Raw genomic sequence first — 8,588 nt, 5'->3', positions numbered from 1 at the left:
GAAATGAGATTCTCAAGGGGGTGAGATGACTTATGCTTCCACCCTGATTTAGAGGTTAGGGGTTGGGGATGGTCTGACTGGTCTTCATCATCTTCAGAATCATCATCCTCAGGAAGATGACTTTCCTCTTGATCTGCATCGTGGGACGAACCAGGTCCCTTCATAGAAGGATCATTTATCTTCACAGAGGGACCAGGATCAGCACCATTAGATTCTAGATTTCCTTCAGCTTCTGGGACGCTAACTTCATTATTGTGAACTTTGAACAACTCGTTAAGATCATCATCATCCTTCATCTCCAAGTTCTTCACATCACCGCTATCATCTAAAATCACATGGACACTTTCCTCAATGCACATTGTCCTTTTGTTAAAGACTATGTACGTTTTGCTGGAGGATGACTACCCCACAAAAACACCTTCATCACTTCTAGGATCAATCTTTCATAGATTATCCTTGCCATTGTTTAGCATAAAACACTTACAACTGAAGACCCTTAGATAAATCAGCTTTGGTTTCTTGTTGTTTAGCAGCTCATATGGTGTTTTGTTTAGCAGGGACCTGATCAAGCACCTGTTTGTCACATAAGAAGCAGTGTTAACTGCTTCAGCCCAGAAATTTTGAAGAAGATTGGACTCTATGAGCATGGTTCTGGAAATTTCTACCAGAGTTCTGTTCTTCCTCTAGACAACCATTTTGTTGAGGTGTTCTGGGTGCTGAGAAGTTGTGATTGACACCATTTTCCGCACAGAAGATGTCTAGCTTTACATTTTCAAACTCAGTTCCATGGTCGGACCTGATCCCATCAATCTTACAGTTGAGCTTTGTTTGAATCATCTTTAAGAATACCATCAGAACCTCAGCTGTCTCAGATTTTTACTTGAGAAACATAGTCCATGTGAACCTTGAGTCGTCATCCACAATCACCAGGATACACTTCTTTCTTCTTCGACTTTGGATTTTCACCGGGCCACACAGATCCATGTGTACCAACTCAAGGGCTCTTGATGAGATTACTTGGTTCTTTGGTTTCAATAAGGATCTAGTTTGTTTTCCTTTGGCGCATGCATCACACACTTTGTTGTCACCGAACTTCAGTTTTGGCAAACCACGGACCAGGTCCCTAGAGACAAGTTTATTCAGTAGATAAGAGATCACATGACCTAGCCTTCTATGCCATAAATCGACATTTTCATTTTGAGTGCTGAGGCATGTCAGATCGTCTCCATGTGCCATTTTCAAGTCTGCCACATACATGTTCTTCCTCCTTCTAGCTGTCAGGATCACCTTCTTAGTAGACAGGCTAGTGACAATGCATTTGTCTGACGTGAACTTGACCTCGTTTCCTTTATCACATATCTGGGAAACGCTAAGGAGACTGTATTTTTGCCCACTCACATAGCAGACATTTTCAATATAGTCTTCGAGTGATTTCCCAATCTTGCCAACTCCAAGAATATACCCCTTCTTTCCATCACCAAAAGAGACACATCCACCTTGAAGTGCCTTGAGTGAGAGGAAGTTTTTGGTGTTCCCAGTCATGTGCTTCGAGCAACCGCTGTCCATGAACCAACACTGACTATTACTTCCTTCACTCCCCTGCAACAAGGATCATTTATTAGACTTGGGAACCCATTTCAACCTGAGTTTGTAGTAAGCAGATAAGGGCATAATAAGAATATTTCTTGCCCAATGAGGCAGGTTAATCCTTTTCCTGATCAAGGGCTTAGGAATAGGACCATGTCTTCCTTTTTGTGTCTTTTTCTATCTAAAGTAGACTGAGACCTTTTCTTGTGACGCTTTCCAGGTAGGACAATCCATTTTCAGATTATCATTACGTCCACAGTGAAGACACATTAGATTATCTGACACAGACACATATTTACTCTGGGATTGTAGGGAGGATTAATGTTCAAGCTACCTAATCCTCTTTTGTTGTAGTTTCTTTGACTAGTGATGTTGGAGAGTAGTTTGGAGGAGCTGGTCCATTTTAGAGAAGTATTGAGTTCTTCTCTAAGAAGGACCAGGTCACTCTCCATCTGATCATTTCTTTCCAGAGCTAGAGCAAGTCGGGTCTCAGCAGTGTTTAGACTTGCTTCTAGCTTTGTTTGCAAGCTTGTAGCCTCCCCCTTCCTTTTACTAGATTTCTCAATCATTATGCTTAATTGGTTTTTGAGTTCTAGATTTTCAGCTTCTAGAACTGTCAATTGTTCCTCAATAAACAACATGTGGACAGTTGTCACTGTCTTCTCTTCACTAAGAATATATCTAGATTGTTGTTCATAGAGTCATTTTCAGCAGTTAACTCTATTACAGAGTCAATTAGAACATCAACCAGATTTCTCAGCCTTCTAACATAATAGGTATTCAAATTTTGTTTGAGGTTTAGGAGAGTTACCTTCTCTTCATCGTCCTCGTCATCAGATTTTTCCATAAGGGCGAACAGGCCATCAAATATGTTGGCATCATCTTGAACAGCCAGCATGGATGCATCATCAGGACACTCTAATTCTCCTGACTCATTTGAAGAATCTCCCCAAACAACAAGGGCTTTCTTTACGACATAGTCAGCTACAGCTTTCCTTGTATTTTTGTCTGGTACCAGGTCCCTCCGTTCTCCTTTTCACCTCCAGCTCTTTGATATTCTTTAGTTTCAGCTTTAAACATTGGGCAATCTCTTATGAAGTGTCCTGCCTTTCCACACTTGTGACATAGGTCACTTGTTATTGCAGTGCGAGGAGGGTTTCTCCTTTTCGAAAACCACCATTCTTTCTCACAATTTTTTGAAATCTCTTAGTGAGATAGGGCATGTCATCCTCTCCACTAGAGGCTTCATCTGCTGGGATCTTGAGGACCAAAGACTTCTCTTTCTTTGCCTCCTTTGAAGTCTCCTAATTTCTATTCATTTCATGGGTCTGAAGATTTCCAATGAGAGCGTCCATCGTTAGAACGTTTAGGTCCTTTGCTTCAGTAATGACATTTACTTTGCTTGCCCATGGCTTAAGATGGATTCAAAGAATCTTCTTGACTTGCTTACTGGAGCTGATGGGTTCTCCCAAACATCATAGCTCGTTGATTATGGAGGAAAATATGGTATTCATGTCATGAATAGTTTCTCCCTCCTTCATTGTTAAGTTTTCGTATTGAGTGGTCAGCATATCCACTTTCGATTACTTCACCTGTTCTGTGCCTTCATGAGTTGTCCTCAGACAGTCCCAAATTTCCTTTGATGACTCACACGCAGAAATGCGGTTGTATTCTTCAGCACCTATACCACAGACTAGCATCTTCTTAGCTCTGTAACTCTTCTCAATCTTATTTCTGTCCAGCTCATTGTACTCTTGATGAGTTTTTGGAACAACTCTTGTAATATCACCATGATTCACATCGGTTGTGGGGATGAAGGGTCCATCCAACAGTATCCCACAGCTCGCTATCTTCAGCCATTAGATAGTCGTGCATCCTTGTTTTCCACCAGCAATAAAACTAGCCATTAAAACGAGGTGGTCTTGTTGATAATTGTCCTTTTTCTAGATTCAATGGAGCAGCCATTCTTATGCAGGAACCTCTCTCTTGTTGTTAACCAGCTAGAGAGCACCCGCTCTGATACCAATTGATAGAATGCGTGCGTCCACTGTCAGTCAATGGACCAGGTCCCTTGACTCAGCACAAACAGTAATAAAGAACAAATACAAAATTGAACAAGACACAAATAGTTTTATGTGGAAACCTCCTTGCTCAAGGGAGTAAAACCACGTCCTGTCACACATGATTTTGAACTGTTTCCACTAATCTTCTTAAGAAAAAGTGAACCACAGTTACAACCACACGTGAGAAGAAGTTATTAATCTCACAACCAAGTAATAACTCTATTACTTGAAGAGCCTAAGCAGATACCACACTGCCCACTAAGCTATCACCACTAGACAACTTAGACTTCAACTAAGCAACAAACAGGTTGCCCATTAAACCACTACACTCTAGATGATTTAGACTTTGACTAAGCAGCAAACAATGATGCCCACTAAATCAGTTAACTCTAACCGATTTAGACTTTTCAACCAAACACAATATCTGAATCCCTTATAGATCAGGAACAGATTTACAATGAATGTGCAGAATAAATAATCCTACGATAACTAGACAGCATCCAGCTCAATCAGGTCCCAATTGTTCTTGAGGAAGAGTCTTCGCTTGAGTGTTAGCCTTTGCAAGAGTTCTTGATAGATTTCAAGTTGCAAAAACTAAGGTTGTGGCTATTGGACATAATCTTTATGAAGAATAGTCACAACCTTCGAGGCCATGCCATTGGCCCAGGTTTCTGCCATTTCTGCCACTATTGGAGACTGTGCACCAACCAATTGTATTTTTTCCATCCTGGCAAATGTGTGTATATTTGCACAAGGGTCAGGTCCCTTTACAAGGTCCCATTGTTTGTCAAATCATCAAAACTACAAATAACATATATAATACGTTAAAGTAAGACACAATGGGAAATCGAAAAGTACTGACAAAGCATTACCTACACCATAAAAGTTGAAAGTGATATCCATCCAATAACTTTTCCTTTTTTTTCGTAGTACAATCTCTTCTATCTCTTCTTCCTTTGCCTTGTACTTTTAAACATACATAAGTTAATAAGAAAAACATCAACATGCATGTGGAGAAATCAGTAAGAAACAACTCAAAAAAATATTTAAAGGGTTAATAGATGAAGTGTAGTAATTATAGAAGTATTGTAGAAAAAAATCACCAACAAAAAGAACTAAAAAGTTGATGAATTTGAGATTAATAAACAACAAAAATCACATAGATGGAAGCAGAATCACTTTACAGAACAGCCAAAGCCAGAAGAAATTATAGAATAATTATATGTATAGATCGGATACTTCTATTAGAGTAATTAGTGAAATTGTGAACATTAATGCTCTTATCTTGTGATTTACAAACAAACTGCTCTATCATAATATGTGTAATTGATCCTCATTGAACCCGTGAAATTGTGAAATCAAAATTGGGCTTCAGAGACAACAACAGAGAAGAAAGTAGAAGAGTATAAAATTAGAAAAAATAATGACACGATATTGAACACGCGTTAGCTACTGAAGTAGGACATCAATTTATATTTTTATAATTCATCAATTTACCCTGTTTATCCCAAATTCACCGTACAACATGTTTTACTTTAAGTACAACCTTTTATTGCTCATCAATTTACCATGTTTGTCCCAAATTCCCCGTATAACATGTGTTACTTTAAGTATAACCTTTTGTTGCTGTGTTAGTCCTTCTAACAACCATTTCTAAATAAGGGTAAAATTACTTAAATTAAAATGAATAGAATTAAGTCCTAAAATGAATAGATTGAAGTCCAATCAATTGTTAAGATATAAATTACATCGGCTAACCAGATTTCTTACACACGTCAACCTGACAATTGATCAAGTATTCTAGCATCAATAATAAAGCTCAATCTCATAAGCTTAATTAAAAATAAATCCACAAATGCCTTCCATTACATGTCTTTTGACGTTCACCTGGGATGGGCAATTAGTAACCACAAAAATTCTAGAGAAGTGGCTGATTAGTAAGCATTCGAGGGGGCATTTTACTTCCCATTGTGGTAGAAGGAGAGTTCCATTTAAAAAATGTGTAACATATATCCTTGCTTGTCAAGTTCGATTCAAACAAAAAAGTATAATCTTCATCTTGTCTTGTAGATAAAGTAGAAAACACACAGCAGGTTATGAAGTGAGGTTTTATACTTGCATTACATGGTTTGGTAGCAGATATTGATCCATGGGAAAATGTTCTAATCCACAAGAGTGAAATTTTTAATCCATAGTAGCATCTCGCACATCACCAACCTGACTGATATTACCAATGAGATCATATAAAGTAGTAGCCACAATATTTTACTGGTGTGTCTGATAACCCACGTGGTGCTGCGATTTGAGTGTGGCAGAACCAATTTGAAGATCTGTTATTAGATTTTGGAAAAAGAGTTTGATATACCCCCTCAACTTTGTCATTTAGAGCTGATATACCCCTCGTTATCAAAGTGGCTCATATATGCCCCTACTTATATACAAATGACTCACATATACCCTTTTCCTCTAACGGAAATGAAAAAAAATAATTTTAGTTTTATTTTTTTTTATTTTAAAAAAAAAGTATAATCCCATATGAGTATATTTAATCCTCCTCAAACATATTTTTTTGACTTTTTTTTTCAATGACTAATTTAGATTTATTAATTTGATGGTCAAATTTATTTATGTTTCACGTGTAAAACTTATTATAGATGACCAATTATTTTTTTCAAATACAAAAATTAAATTACAATATAGACAAAAAAAAAGTATTAAATTTTTTTCTTTACACTAAGGAATGGAAGAAAAAATAAAATAAGAATAAGAAAATCAAATAATTATAATCAAAGAAGTCAAAAAATAATTTATCTATAAAAAAAATTAAAATATACCTTGAACTTTGCTAGAAGAATCATATATACCCCTCAATAATTTTTAAGAAAATTAAAAGTAAAAAATATAAATTTAAAACTAATTTTTTCACTTTGTTAAATGAAGGGTATATGTGAGCTCATTTTGTAACGGTATGGGTATAATTGAGTTGTTTGTATAACGGTAAGGGTATATATGAGCCACTTTGATAACAAGGAGCATATCAGCTCCAAATGGCAAAGTTGAGGGGTATATCAGGCCCTTTCCCTTAGATTTTTCAAACACCAGTAGGAAGGTCTATTATACTAAGGTAGTAACAGGGCATACCTATTCGTTTATTGCTAAAGTTGGAAGTTTGTTGTGATACTGACAGTTTTTTTATTGCAGAATATGTGTTGTACTGTTTTAAATAGAGAATAGCGAGAAGTTGCGTCTTTTGGGGGATGAACTCTGGCGACTGTCCAGAATGCAAGAGTTGGAAGTCATGTCTCTTCGTGAAGGATTGTGTTTAGTGGAAAAGGATCGGAGTATGGTAATGCGAGGTACTTTTACTTAGGATTTTTTTTAAAGTTAGGGGTATTTGCGTAATTTAACTTTGTAGTTAGAGAGTTAAAAGCATGAACTCCTAACTTGAATGCTAAATTACTACAATATCCCTAACTTAGGTTGTGACTTTTTCGATGAGTTGTAACTTCTCTGATAAGTTGTGACTTTTTTCGAAGGGTTGTGATTTTTCGATGAGTTGTGACTTTTCCAATGTATTGTGACTTTTTCAATAAGTTGTGACTTTTTCAAAAGGTTGTGACTTCTCAAAAGGTCATGACTCTTCCGATAAGACACAAAAAATACTTGTTCATATCACCCTTTGTTGACTATAAATAGAGGGGATTCCTCTCATTTTTTTCAACCACAATTTTTTTTAATCTTCTACTCTTCTTCTTCTTACATTTTAAAAGGTTTCTTGTGTTTTATTTTCATTGAGTGAGTTTGAATAAGGCTGTAAGTGATGCCTTTGCTCTTAGTATATGTTGATTATTGTCAAGTTGTGAGTAGAAAGAAAGATTTCTTTTTGGCGAAAACAGAAAATGTATATTTTTGTCGGTGTATTACTTGTGCCATTAGTTGTATGACAGTCTGGTACTGCCTTTTGTGCAATAATTTTATCATATAAAAATTAAATCAGTTGCTAATAGTGGTCCATTTGTAACTTGCTAGGTGCATGGTAGTGGTGTTAACTCCCCTTTGATGATATGCTTCAATGTTCTACCAACAATAGAAGAATTAAACAAAAAGAGGAGAAATTTTATATTGACGATTACAGAAAACGTATCTATCATTTCCCTTCACTCAATATTTCTTTGGTGTCTATACGTTGCATTTTGTACCTTCACCTTTTCTCTTCTTTTTTAACTGTTTGGGAAGGAACAAACCGTCATTATTATTGTCAAAATGCGGTTTTCTTTACCTCCCATTTTGATAGTGATCTTTGATTTTTGAGTGAATTGCCTTCTTTTTTTTCCGCAGAGTTGTTGATTGATGAACTTCTCGATTGGCACTACCGAAAGGCCATCAATTTGGATAATATATACATTAGTATGTAATGTTCCAATATATGAAGTTAACATGATGTAGTCTAAATTCATTTGTTTTTTTAACAATTTCTCTTGTATGTAAATATATGTTTTGGACATCTTTTTCCAAAATTATTAAACTTCTCAAGAGTTAGAGAATTATCACAATTTTTTTTTATGCTTTAGACAAAAGAATGACTTTATTTATCAATGTTACTTATGTGATTTAGAATGTTAGGAAGTTTGCTTCAAAATAGTTATTACTATATAAACATTGCCTTTTTTGTTTTACTTATTTACTATTTCTTATTATTACAGTATTTTAGACGAAAAAAAGTTCATATATATATATATATATATATATATATATATTTGTATTTAAAATAATGTATTATATATGTCACCAATGTATTATCAAGTTAACAAGATCTTTTAACTTCAAAATATATTATTTTAAATTGTTTCGAGTTCTTTTTTTTAAAAAAAAACTTGCAACAAATGTGAAAATATGTGAATATATATGAATCATTCAAAATTTTCATTTACAAAATAA

This window comes from Solanum tuberosum, unplaced genomic scaffold (assembly GCF_000226075.1).
Source record: "Solanum tuberosum cultivar DM 1-3 516 R44 unplaced genomic scaffold, SolTub_3.0 scf00023, whole genome shotgun sequence".
Taxonomy (NCBI): Eukaryota; Viridiplantae; Streptophyta; class Magnoliopsida; order Solanales; family Solanaceae; genus Solanum; species Solanum tuberosum.
The sequence above is the reverse complement of the archived record's forward strand: the minus strand, read 5'-3'. Positions refer to the sequence as shown.